Here is a 13,900-nt window from a genome sequence, read left to right as displayed (position 1 = left end):
TTGAGGAATGCTCGTTTGGTAAGATGGTCATTGTATCTCCAGCAGTTTGACCTTGAGGTTAGATATATTCAAGGGAAAGACAATCTGGTAGCTGATGGGTTATCTAGAAGTGCGAAGCTCTGTGATGACGCGGGAATTACAGCAACAGACCTAAGTGAAGTACGAATGTTTGCGTTGAACGAAGTAAAGGAAGAAAGTGCATTAAAGAGGATGATTAAGAACTTGAGACGTGAGCAGAATGCAGATGACCAGCTGAAATTAGTAAAGAGCTATTTGGGAGATGCGAACTATCATAAGGTTTCGCAATACTACTGTCTGCATAAAGGTATTCTGTTTAGGAGGAAAAAGGTAGGTGTTTCTGAGTGGAAGCTGTGCTTTCCCTCGCAACATGTAGACTTACTAATCGACTATGTACACCTGAGGTGTGGGCACTACGGTGCAAAGAAGTGCATTGCTAAATTAAAAGATAAGGTTGTGTTTGACAACATGTACCGCCGTGTTGCCAAGCGTTTAGCATCTTGTGTAGTGTGCCAGAAAGTCCATGGTGCTAACACCAGAATACAAGGGGATATGCATTCAGTAGAGCCAACTGAAACGCTAGAATTACTGGCTTGTGATTTGTTTGGCCCTCTTCCTGCTTCGAGAGGTGGTTGCACCCATGTTTTTGTTGTTGTGGATGGATTTAGTAAATATGTTAAGCTATACCCAATTAAAAGAGCAAATGCAAAAACGTTGGTAGAAAAGTTGGAAATAGATTTCATCATGAACGTTGGCGTTCCGAAGAATTTGCTGTCAGACAATGGGCCTCAATTTACTTCTGATAGATTTAAAGAATGTCTGGATAAAGCCGGAGTGAAACATCTGAAAATATCTGCGTATTTCCCCCAAGGAAATATGAGTGAACGTATTATGAGAGAATTGAATAGGCTTTGCAGGACTTATTGTGCTCGGAAACACTCAAGTTGGGCAGAGCACATTAAGTATTTTGAGAATGTAATTAACAACTTAAGGCATGATGCAACTGGTTTTGTGCCTTGCGAATTGATGTTTGGCCAAGAACCGCACAATGTGATTGCAGATATGGTAGAATTCCCTATTCTAACGCAAATATCCACAGACGAGAAGAAGTTAAAGGCTAGGGCAAATATAAGAAAAAGAGCATTGGAAAGGAAGAAGCGTCATGACGCAAAAGCTGTACCCACCAGTTTTGAAATTCGTCAGTTAGTCCTTGTCAAAACCAAGGAAAAATCAAAGAAAATAAATGCAGAAACAAAGAAATTCATGTTCGTATACCAAGGACCTTTCAGGATCATAGGAAAACCACATACCAATGCATATAGGCTAGAGTACCCTAAGAGTAAAAAGCTATTAGGTCTCAGGAACGTGATCGACCTAAACAAGTTCATAGGTAGTGAATGAATGCTGTAGGGAGGAGGTTGTTCTGTAACCTCTACACAGTGTGGCAGCTGTGCAGTCCCAGCTGTGTGAGATCTACTTTCCATTTCAGGTCTCACTCTCTTCATCTTTTCTATCCACCTAAAATTTCGACCTCTTCTTTCCAACACATTAAATTTTCCGTTATGGTTATCAAGCCAACAATAAACTAATGAATTCTGTAGGGAGGAGGTTGTTCTGTAACCTCTACACAGTGTGGCAGCTGTGCAGTCCCAGCTGTGTGAGATCTTCTTTCCTTTTCAGGTCTCACTCACTCTTCATCTTTCCTATCCACAAAAATTTCGGCCCCTTCTTCCCAATACGAAAATTTTCCGTCGTGGCTATCAAGCCATGAGTTCTGTAACCATTCTATCCACCGATTAGTGAAGAAAATACCTAATGTGACAAACCTAACTGTGACATAAACAACAGAGAAGTATGACGTAATTTAGATACAAATGTATTTGAGTAACAATTATGTATAGAACCCTGGTAATATTGTAAGTACAAAGTGTTGTTTTATTTGAAGTGGTCCACCAACAATATTTAAAAAAGATATACAAATTCATGTACAAGCAGGATCTGAAGTGGTAGTGAAACCTAGTGTATGCGTTAGAGCTAACTAATAAATAGTAAAAGAGGTTGCTTAGTGTTGAAAATGCAGATTAGTTGTAAGAATGAAATCACCTTGTGTAGCAAGGAATGGCAGTGTAATAGAATTGAACAGTGTTTGTGGTTGAGACGCGAAGGACACGTCCCTGAAGTATTTATAAGGTTGGAGCTGGCCGTTATTTGGTGTAGTGTGTGACAGGACACACCTACACGTATTGAGGTTATGAGTTGGAGGCGTGAATGCGACCATAGGTACTCTTATGTTAGATGAGACAGAGCGGCTCATGGTGTCCTATAGGTTTAAGGAATTTAGCATTACGCTCGTCCATAATTACTTAATGCACTTTAGTGGTAGGTCGAGAGAGACTACCTGTGGTTTCAGCGTCCGATCGAGTGGAAATGGATTGCCACGTGAGCAAACTGATCAGCTGCAATACACTATAGATATGAAATAAATGTGCTATCCTATGCTTTAAATGTTAATAGAGTGATTGTTAAATAAGTACATACACTAGCAACATATTTGAGTAACATAATGGCAGACGTGAAACATTATTTATAGCTCAGCATAAATACACTTTGATGAAGTAAGTACATAATTGCTGATGTGGAACTGCCACAGTAGCAGAGGACCAATAAGTGAAGTTAGTAGTCAACTAAACGTAGTGTGTTTTGAACACTCAGAACTGTACTATTACCACAAGTTACTCACATGTACAAAGAAGCTGAGAAAACAACTACTAATCAAATATACTCATACTATCTCTAAGAATAAGGTAATCGAAGATGAGTCAGCTAAGTGAATAAAATACAAATGTATCAGGAATGTACCGAGCATTGGTTCAGTGTTCTGGCCCGGAAATAATAAGTTGAGATTACATAGGATTCATAATTGTATGCCTTGAGCATAAATTTTCTCTAGTACGTGACTAACGGCGTTTTGAGCCATTTGTTTATCGATTTTATGACAGTTAAGTAACCGTGAGAGTAAAATTAAAAAGGTTCTGTTAACTTTGTTCCAGTAACATATTGGAAGGATAAAATGTATATATCCCCATTTCATTGTGACCCACCCTTAGATAATAAGTGAACAGAGTCTGAGGCACTCTTTTTGTTTGTTCTACAGGACAAACCAGATAATGGCAGCCTGGTAGCTGCGTGAAAGCGTGGAATGACTTGCACACAACTCACAGTGACCCCTCCCCTTTCCCCATGTAATTTAGAGTGAACGTGAAGGACGCACACCATTGCAACTTCCCCTCCTCTACCCTTGTGAATGGAAGTGTAGAACGCCAGCCACAGCGGCTACAACCACGTGTGTAAAAATGATTTGTGAAATTTTCTTTCAGGTTTAGAAAAGACTGCTAAGATATAATCATCTGTTTATGTATCTTGAATAACTGTGTTATTTTCTTTGAATTTGTGTATGTAAAAATTTATTTAATGGATTTAAGATTTACATAATTTTAAATATTTTTATGTGTTTGTTTGTCTAAGGCAATATGTATGCCAAAGTGTTTCATTGATTTTGCTTAAATTTTGAGGGATAATATTGCTTAAGAGGCAGTGAACATGCCAGTAATTTAAATAATTGAAGTAGGTAATCAGCTTTCATTTAATATTTCTATATGTTTACATTTCAATTTTAATTTTCATAGGGAGTTAAGCTGTACTCTTGCTTCCCTTTTTGTAAGTAAATTTTTTTTCGGTCATTAACATTAAAAAAAATTTTAAGTAGAGGGTGATACTGGTGTTAGAGCTAGTTTTTCGTCACCTGAGTGTGATAAAAAGCCAGCTAGTGAGCAACCTAAAGATACTGGGGCTGTTGATTTAAATGTTATATTACAAGCAATAGCTGCCAGTAATGCAAAAATGTCAGCCAGTAATGCTAGAATGACAGCTGAGTTAAAATCGGATATAATTGAGCAGCTTATTATATCCGATAATTGAGCTCAATTGATGATGGTATGCCTTGAGCAGATGTAGCGAAGCAGCCTACTCACGCTGTATAAAATTCTCATCAGTCCTTCCATTGTATGCCAGCCTAATCCGCTGTAACTAGCTCTGACGTCATAAATGTTGCGCAATACTTTAAAAATCAAGTAAATAACCTGAAACGGCTCTAGCATGTCAGGAGTAATACTAAATTAATATGTGTTGAATATCAGTTCGATAACTTTAACCATTTTCTAAATTTGGACGTTTTTCTGTAAAAATCATTGGCGCAACAGAAAAGAGCTAGAGACTTAAAAATTTATATTTAGATTCCTTTTTCACAATTATTTAATAGAAACAGTACTTTGGATCTCACAAATTAAAATTTTAGTTGAAATTCATAATTTTCTGGTTTTTGTCTTAAAAATTAAGGAAGCAAGATAGATTAAGTAGGCTAATAAATAAGGCTAGGATGTTTAAATTTAAGTAGAATGGAGATCCGCTATAATCATAAAGATGTGAGAAGTTTCAACTCAATAACTATAAAACTATAGCGATAGCTATAGGGCAAGTTCAGAGCTCGTCTACTGCGTGTAGTGCAATTAAATTAATTCTCTCGCCAAAAATATTTAACTTAGCCACGTCAAACTTTTATTCTGATTACTTACCTGTGTGCTGAATGCACATTTAAATTGAGAGCTTCATCGGCCATCAGCAAAAGAAGCTATGATTTATTCGATAACTTAATGTGGTGCATTACTAGCCCAGCGGTTAGTCGGGAGAGCCGATTTGATCAGGCGTTTCCTTAGCCGCCCGCACCGCGGCTTTATATATAAAAACGCTGCGTGAGGATCCCCAAACCAGGCAAACCCAAATCAGATCCCAAATCCTACCGCCCCATATCCCTCCTTGACGTCCTCCGCAAGACCTTTGAAAGAATAATTACAGACAGACTCACTCACTTTACTGACAAACTCCAACTCATCCCTCACCTCCAGTCTGGCTTCCGAAAACTCCACTCCACCAATGATCCCCTTCTCCGACTCACTTCAGACATAACAAGACATCAGAACCTTGGACAGTGCACGCTCGCTGTCTTTCTGGACATCGAGCGGGCATTCGACAAAATTTGGCATGACGGACTTCTATACAAGCTGCTTAAGACAGGCTTCCCACCGCAGACAGTACGACTAATCCAAACCCTATTAAACGACAGACGCTGCCAAATCCACATCAACCAAACCACCTCATCCCCTTTCCACCCCGAAGCAGGAGTAGCTCAGGTTGGGATTATCTCCCCCCTGCTCTACTCCATTTACACCACTGACATCCCCACCCCGACAAGAACTACCGAACAACTCCAATTATACGCAGACGACACAGCATATTGGAACTCAGGACCCTCGACAAACACCATCAACAACTAGACAGCGACCTACCTGTCAAAACTAGAAGACTGGATGCGACAATGGCGCATCAAACCCAACCCCACGAAAACCCAACTCATCCTATTCAAACACCGCAACATCCACAAAAAGACAAACCAAAATCCCGACCACATCTCCCTCACGCTGTGGGGCACCCGGCTCCTCCCCTCCCCCAATGCAAAATACCTAGGCGTCCACCTAGACAAGTACCTCAACCTGAGCAACCATATAAAGGAGACCCTGAGCAAAGTACGTCAACGCCAACACCTCATACGACGTGTCCAAGGAAAATTTACAGGCTGCAATGACAAGACAGCTGTAAACACCTACAAAACGTTCGTCCGCCCACTATTTGAATACGCGGCAGCGCCTCCCGCCTGCATCTCCAAAACCCAAGCAGAAAGAATCTTCCGCACCGAGAGACGAATACTACTTAGCATCCTACGACTCCCACACTCCACCCCCAGACAAGAGGTCTATGAGGAATCAAAAGTCACCCCCATTCAAACAAGACTAGCCATCCTGAGAGCCCGCTATGGGAAAACCACCCTCACCTCCCGACCTGACCTACACACGATATACACCCACAGAACCAGACACAGAAACAAACCCAAACACAACTACACCTACCCACCAAGAACAATCATAAACAACACCCTCCACACCTTCCCTGACACAATACACCAACACGAACACGCAAGACAATTACACATACAGAATAACGACACTCCCCCCCCCCCCACCACCACCACCACCTCCAGGCGTTGAACCCCGACCGCCCGCCACCATAAACACGACCTAATCGATTGCAACAAAACGGTCGAGTGCAACAAAACGGCACATAAATCCGCCTCCACTGTCACCCCTATTTCCAATTCTAATTCTATTTCTACTTCTATTGCTTGAAAAACTGCAATTAGTTCTTAAGATAACAAAACAATTATATATGGCCAAACACTATTTTAGGAAAACTGTAATTAGTACGTAAGTTAGCAATAAGTACAAAATAAATAAAGAAAAGAAAAATGTAATACCCTCATCTCTGGCCCCAATAGAGCAACAAGCTCTCCAGCGGCCCATCCGACTCCCTTTAGGAGCGGAAATGAATAGTTTAAAAAAAAAAAAAAAAAAAAAAAAAACGAGGAAGCAAGGCCCCAGTTCTCTCCAGACGTTGAATAGCACACCATCTGTGTCGGGAGTCGCGTCGCGTCGCGTCGGTATCATTGCTATAAACAGCCTCGGATGCCTTATTAAGTTACTCGGGATACGCGTAACCATGAAATCATTTTCGAGTGAAGTGTTAATTCTGGGATGACTTTAATGATATATCTTCAGTTTGCGTATGCCGTATTTTCACGTGCCGTCGCGGGACAGACATTCTACCATTATTTAGCGTGGCGTTTGATGAACCTAATCATCAAATTATGGCGAGCATTCACTTAAACATTTAATTTGGACAGTTATAGTTGCATCAGCGCATTAGACTCTGAACTGCTCTGTTAAGTCAGATTGTGTGGATTCTTTTTTTTCATCTGTGACTTTCAGAATATAGAGAACGTTTTTACACGATCTTTTTTGATTATGAATCCCAGACAATTTCCTAATTCCTCAGAGCTATAAGCTGTAGCTATAAGTGTATTTCTCAGATGAAGTGGGCACTAGGAATTCTGATTACAGGCTTCACGTTTTGCTAATCACTTTCTGGTTGGCAATATTGCAGTTAGAGAGCCAGTGTTGAGAACGGCAAAAGACATCATAAATAATAGGAACATTTTAAACATCAATTCTACCCGCCGCCACACATATGGTTAAGCGGCAGGGAAATGCATCTATTCCACATTACATTTAAATAACAACACAAAATTCCACCCGCCGCCCCACAGCACGACTTCTTCTTGGTGCTGTGATTTTTTTCCGTCAGTGTACGTAAGTGGTGTGATACCAATATTTTCGTACGTGATTTGGCCACCCCCATTAATTATCATTTCAGTAAGATGTTTTCGTTTGCACGATACTATCGTATCGTTTAAATTAGTTTGCTTGATCATCTGGGGTGGTCCCGTTCTCTGTATGTCATCAAAGATTGGACTATAGCACTTAGGGGAATGCTAACACCATAACCGATACCCCACGATATTACTTTTATACATGGGAGTTCGGTTCTTTGAAGAATGTGAGATAGCTGAGGGGTTATTCGGATTTTAAAAAGTATCGTTGTTGTTCGTGTTGTATATTGTGCTCAAGGTGATCGTAATTTTCTCATCCACCAGATGGGCAGCACTCTTGAGAGGCAGACGCGTTTAAGTTACTGTTCCGATTTAACAGGGATGAAATTGCACCCATCTCGAGATTATGTTCACTTTAATCATTCATTCTGTGCTTACAGTATACGTGAAGTTTCAGTGTGGAGAAATTCGTTATGTGTTTTGGCATATGGGATTTTTTTGGGTCAAAATGTAGCCTCTGTTAATTTTTGAGGAACTAACAATTTCAACAACAAGCAATACTTTTTGTGATCCACCATTAACTGTAGCTATTTAAATTCTTTACTGCCCATACCCTAATCCACTATTGAAGGACCACGTAATTAAATCGATAAACTGACTGAGTCTACTAATTATTATTGGCTGATTCGATAAAAACAATTGGAGAGGAGGAGTAATATAATACTTCGCTAATATAACAATGGGAATATTAGAAACTCATGCATATACTAAATTAAAACAAAAGTAACGGAAGATTATTTCATATTTTTTACAATTTCGTTTGCAAATTATCAAACATATACTAACAACCCATTAATTTACAATGAATGCAGAAAATAACAGTAGGCACCACAAGAATACGTAACATTCAGTACAACGTGTAAGCACTTTCACTATTATCGATCTCCGGACATAACATCTTGAAGATCTTTGATCAAAGTTTAAATCAGAACTCCAGATCTCAGGTGTCCAGTGATTCGCAAGGTACGTCCAGGCAGGACTTTTACTGTTCAATGTCACGTAGCCATAAGTTACTTACTTGTTAGCACAGTGTTGCAGGTATCCAACGTACACGCATACAAAAGACATTGTCAGAAGCACTACCAGATTTTGTACCTCGTATGGAATTTGTGCAGAAGTTTCTTCATCAGTGTGTTAATGATGCGACCATCCATACAATACGCGTTGATGACAGACAATGTATTCTCTACGCACGTCGGCCTATTTTAACTGTCGGAACAATCACATCTGGAACCATGAGAACCCGTGTATGATTGCCATTACATCTCACAAACATAGGTTTCCAGTGAAAGTTTTGGGTGGAAAGGTTAGTAATCACCTTCTAGGGCACTTACTTCTCCCACCATGCGTGACTGCAGCAGTTTAACATTTGCTTGTTATGCAAAAGAAGCAGCCAGTCATACTACCGCTTCCTGTGCGCAGCAACCTCTGGTAACAATCCCAACACATTTCAGTGTTGATATGCAAACACAGCTTGTTGACGAATTGAAGAACATTTGACAGATCGAGCAGAACCAGTTCGGTGACCCTTTATGCCTCCTGAAATTGTGCTCTGGGACTCAGGGTTCTGCATCTACACTCCACAAGTCCCCTTAAGTTGCGTGCTAGTGGGTACTCCTGATGCCCTGCTCCATTTGCGAATGGTGCGTGGGAAGAACGGTTGTCGGTAGACTTCCATATGAGCTCTGACTTGTTTGGTTTTCTCGATTGTGGTGTATCATACACCAATTACTACGAGAGCTGAACTAGCAGCTCAAATCAGTTACGCTTTACACATCAGACGTGAAAAAAAAAATCTTTCCATACTCGACAGGGTCCCACAATCAGTGCTGCGAAGGCAACAGGCATATATCGTAGGTCAAGAGCGACTATTAAGGTGTAAATTGACGCGAAACTGCCCTTAATAAAATGTGATTTTTCTACAATGTTTTTTTTCTGAATCTCACTGACATTTCAGTCACTGTAATTTGTAAACGACGATCTGTTCTTTATCAAAGATAATAATGCGTGAGCACTGACAAGTCTTGTCAGTCAGGTCCAGTAGAGAACGCGTGTGTAACAAGTAGGACAACAAAAAACATAATTTCGTGAAAAGGATTGTATTGTATGGAACTGGGGACGTAGAAACGAAGGAGAGGCTCCGTCCCAACCCAACAACACGCTATAGCATTCCACTCATCCCACTGCCGCCCCACACCGGTGCGGTTCGGCCCCCATTGGGCCCCTGGGAAAGTCTCACACCAGATGAGCGTAACTCAAATGTTTGCGTGGTACAGTAATTATTATGTACGCGTACGTGGAGCAAGTGTTCGCGCAGCAATCGCCGACAGAGTGTAACTGAGGCGTAATTAGGGGAACCAGCGCGCATTCACCGAGGCAGATGGAAAACCGCCTTAAAAACCACACACACACTGGCCGGCACAGAGGACCTCCTCACTAATCCGCCGGTCGGATTCGAGCTGGTGACCGGCACACCTTGCCGCTCGGAAAGCAGAGCGTTAGACCGCACGGCTAACCGGGCGGGCGAGAGAAAGATAGTTAGTCTAGCCTTCCACATAGGACGGACCTATTCCTAGCATGTCGACCTAAATCATATTTACACATCCGAAAAAAAGAAATACACGGTAAGAAGAACGCACATACACTGAATAACGGAAACCAAAAGAAACTGTTGATACAGTCACGTTTAATGAAAGTCAGTTAAGTTTTTCCTGACAACTTTGAGAAATTTGTCGGTGAAAATCGCTACATAAGTCGATTCGTTGGCCTACGTGAGAAATAGTCGAAGTGTGCTCTGAGGAGCCCTGGGGCTCCGCAATGCCTCTGCAAGGACTCGACCAAAATAATATCGTCATTAAGAACACAGCACACCAGGACAATAGGACACGTCGCACAATGAGAAAATCAACTCTTATAAGTATGATATGACTGTTGGTATTATAAAAGCAATTCTTTTCTCTCGGTGTGTAATAACCAAAAATGAGGCTACAAGCAGCGTAATAAATATACAGCAAGGCTATGATTAAAAATTACAAACAACAGAATTTAGCTTGGACGAGTAAATATGTGGTGACTTGATAGTCGCCACTACATAGACAAACAGCGGCCAAGCTGACGCTTTCTCCTCTCTCTCTCTCTCTCTCTCTTCAAAATGGTTCAAATGGCTCTGAGCACTATGGTTCAAATGGCTCTGAGCACTATGGGACTTAACAGTCCCCTAGAACTTAGAACTACTTAAACCCAACTAACCTAAGGACATCACACACATCCATGCTCGAGGCAGGATTCGAACCTGCGACCGTAGTGGTAGCGCGGTTCCACACAGAAGCGCCTAGAACCACTCGGCCACAGGGGCCGGCTCTCTCTCTCTCTCTCTCTCTCTCTCTCTCTCTCTCTCTCTTTCTTTCTGTCTTGGGTGTGCACTGTCTCATCTACACATGCCACGAGCATTCCACTATGCTCTCTCCACCTCTCTCTCGTCCACAAACACCTCAAATCGCCTCGAAGGATTTCGTGGGTTCGCTTCATTGCCTGGGGCCCTATAAATTCGCGCCGTGCAGCCCAGAGTTTCTACTTGCGTTTGCGACTTCAACGTGCTGTCTAGCACGGTGAATCTGCGCATCGCTGTCGGGCCGCAGTAGATTTGTTTCATGTTTGTTACTGACTGCAAATGTAAAAGTCAACATCTTGTAGAAATATTATACTACGATTGTCTTATTGTAGAATTAAACTGTCTGTAGTATTGGCTTAAAAGTCTTGCAACAAAATCGTGTATCATGAGTTCAAAGATGGTTCACCGGAAGATGCGGCATCAATCACAAATATTTCTTATCAAGACTATGAGATGCAAGAAGATGATGTGATAACTTCAAGCTCAATCGTTCCCAGCAGTAAGATATCGAACGATTTACTGAAGGTGAAAAGAAAGTAAGAATGACAAATTTTACATCAATCTCGGATTTGTTGATTCTTACGGCTCACCTCTCTGCATGTTATGTAGCAAGCTGCTTCCGTATCTTTCCATTGTACCTGCTAAGATGCGCTGACATTTAGAACCCCATAAGTAAAGATAAGAATGAAGAATATTTTTATACGTAAGAAAGAACAGCTATTAAGAAGTACAAAAACTATGAAGTATGTGACCCATACTGTGAATGGAAAACCCATATAGGCATTGTATCTAATCAGATAATGCATTGCATAAGCGAGCGAAGTGCATATTATCACTGAGAATTTAATAAAATCATGTGGGATAGACACAACATAATGTATGGTAATGAAAAATCTGTATAGCATCTTTCTACAATGCCGCTTTAGAACGACACTGTTTCACGCCAAATTAGCTATCTTGTACGCTAAATCAAACAAGAACTAGTTGTTCATATTGAACACAACAAATTCCTCCTTCAAATCGATGAGTCTACCGATGTTTCTGGACTGATCACCTTACTGATAGTTGTACGACAGCCATATAAACACTCACTCGAAGAAGACTTGTTTATGTGCGCACCGCTGCCAACTAACGTTACCGGAAAAGAAATTTTTAGCCTGATTAACAATTTTTTATAATAAACCACCTCGTTTGGAACGATCGATTCGGTATTTGTACAGAGGGAGGCAAAGCAATGACTGGTAAAACAACAAGAGCGGTATCACTAATAAAAAGTAAAGTGGTAAACTGCAGTTTCTGTCATTGTATGCGGCACAGACAAGCACTAGAGATAAAGAAGATGCCGCCAGATCTAAAACTTGTTCTTGATGAAGCAGTAAAAATAATCACTCACGTTAAATTATACCAACTTCCCAGAGCCGATAGTTTTCAATATAGTGTGAAGGTGAAGGGAGCAAGCATAAAAAACCACAGCTCCACTCCGAGGTTAGATGATTATCTCGGGGTAAGACCTTAACAAGATTATTCGAACTAAGAGCTGAATTACAAGCTTTTATGACTGCCATTTCGTTTAAATTAAAAGATGGTTTGAGCGATGTGAGTTGGTTGTTCGGATTAACTTTTTTGGCAGATATATTTGGAAAAATGAATGTATTAAATTTATCTTCACAAGGAAAACGGACACCAGATTTCAGTACTCATAACAGAATAACAGACTTCAAAGAAAATTAGATTTTTTGATTGTTTTGTTCGTAACGGAGAACTAGGAAGCTTTTTAACATTCAATGTGCATTCATTAATGAGGCATCAGAATTACCAGATGAAATTTGAAGAATTGACCCATTGTCTCCCTGCATGTTCGCATCTTTTGAAACATAGAACAGAATACAAAACTGAAAATGAATTCACGGGTTCAGAATCCTTTTTTTAGCTAATTTGCAGGAGCCAAAAAATACTTGTTACGAAATCTATGAATCCTTTTTAGTAACGACATCAAATTCAAGCATGGAATCATTGTACAAAATAATGTCACTTGACGATTTTTGGTGCAGGGTTCGTGGTGAATATCCACAACTTGCCACAAAGGCTCTGATTTTTCTTCTTCCGTTACTTATGTAAAACGAGATTCTCAGCATATGCAATTGCAAAGGCAAAGAGTACTGCAAAAGACTGATGTTAAACCTGACATGCTCCTTCAACTCTCTTCTATCAAGCCTGACATTAAACAACCGGTCAAAAAACACTTCATATCTCCCATTACATTGAAACAATTTTATCAGTTTACAATGCAATCATTGAAGCTTTATTTTGTGTATTGTATTATTGTGTGTTATTTTGTACGTTGTTGTAAAGTCAGTAGTGTATTATGCACATATTTTTGTATTATTTTCATTAAATAATTGTAATTAAAGAATGAACAAAAAACTAGGTTGTGCTTATTTTAGGGTCCCGAGAAATATTTAGTATTTCAAAAGGCTTCCGTCGCCAGAAAGGTTCGAGAACCACTGACCGTAAACAGAATAGAGCGCAAGTAAGACTACACGCCTGTGGCAGATATCTGTTTCGAGTAAAATACTGCGCCAACAGTTCTACTTTCGTGAAGCTTAAGGTTTCAGCAAATAATGGCGGATTGCTTGCGTGTACAGGTAAAAAGATGCCATCTGACAACGACGATTAGGTTTCTGAAGCACAGGGCTTAAGTTTCGTGTAAGGTCTGTTGCCTTTAGTTACTGTGTCAGATGTTATACGTTGATAAACGACACCTACGTCCCATCTTATCCGAAGCGTCAACAAACAAAGGCTTACAGATTTGTTTAAGATAAACACAGAGAATCGGAAGTTTCTTGGTGCTTGTGAAATCCATATCGGGTCAGAGATACAATATAAGTGGTACACAGTGCTGCGTGGCTCACGACTCCAAACATCACTCAACGAACCTAAGAAAAGGCGAGAACATGTGGTTAGTACCGCACACAGACGTTATACAAAGACTTAAAATGACGATGTGAATGAAGTGTGACAAGTAACGGAGAAGAAAAACTAACGACGAAGGGAAACATATAGCGTGATACGCCGTGACATCCCAACAACTTATT

The sequence above is a fragment of the Schistocerca nitens genome, chromosome 1 (assembly GCF_023898315.1).
Source record: "Schistocerca nitens isolate TAMUIC-IGC-003100 chromosome 1, iqSchNite1.1, whole genome shotgun sequence".
NCBI classification, from domain to species: domain Eukaryota; kingdom Metazoa; phylum Arthropoda; class Insecta; order Orthoptera; family Acrididae; genus Schistocerca; species Schistocerca nitens.
The sequence above is the reverse complement of the archived record's forward strand: the minus strand, read 5'-3'. Positions refer to the sequence as shown.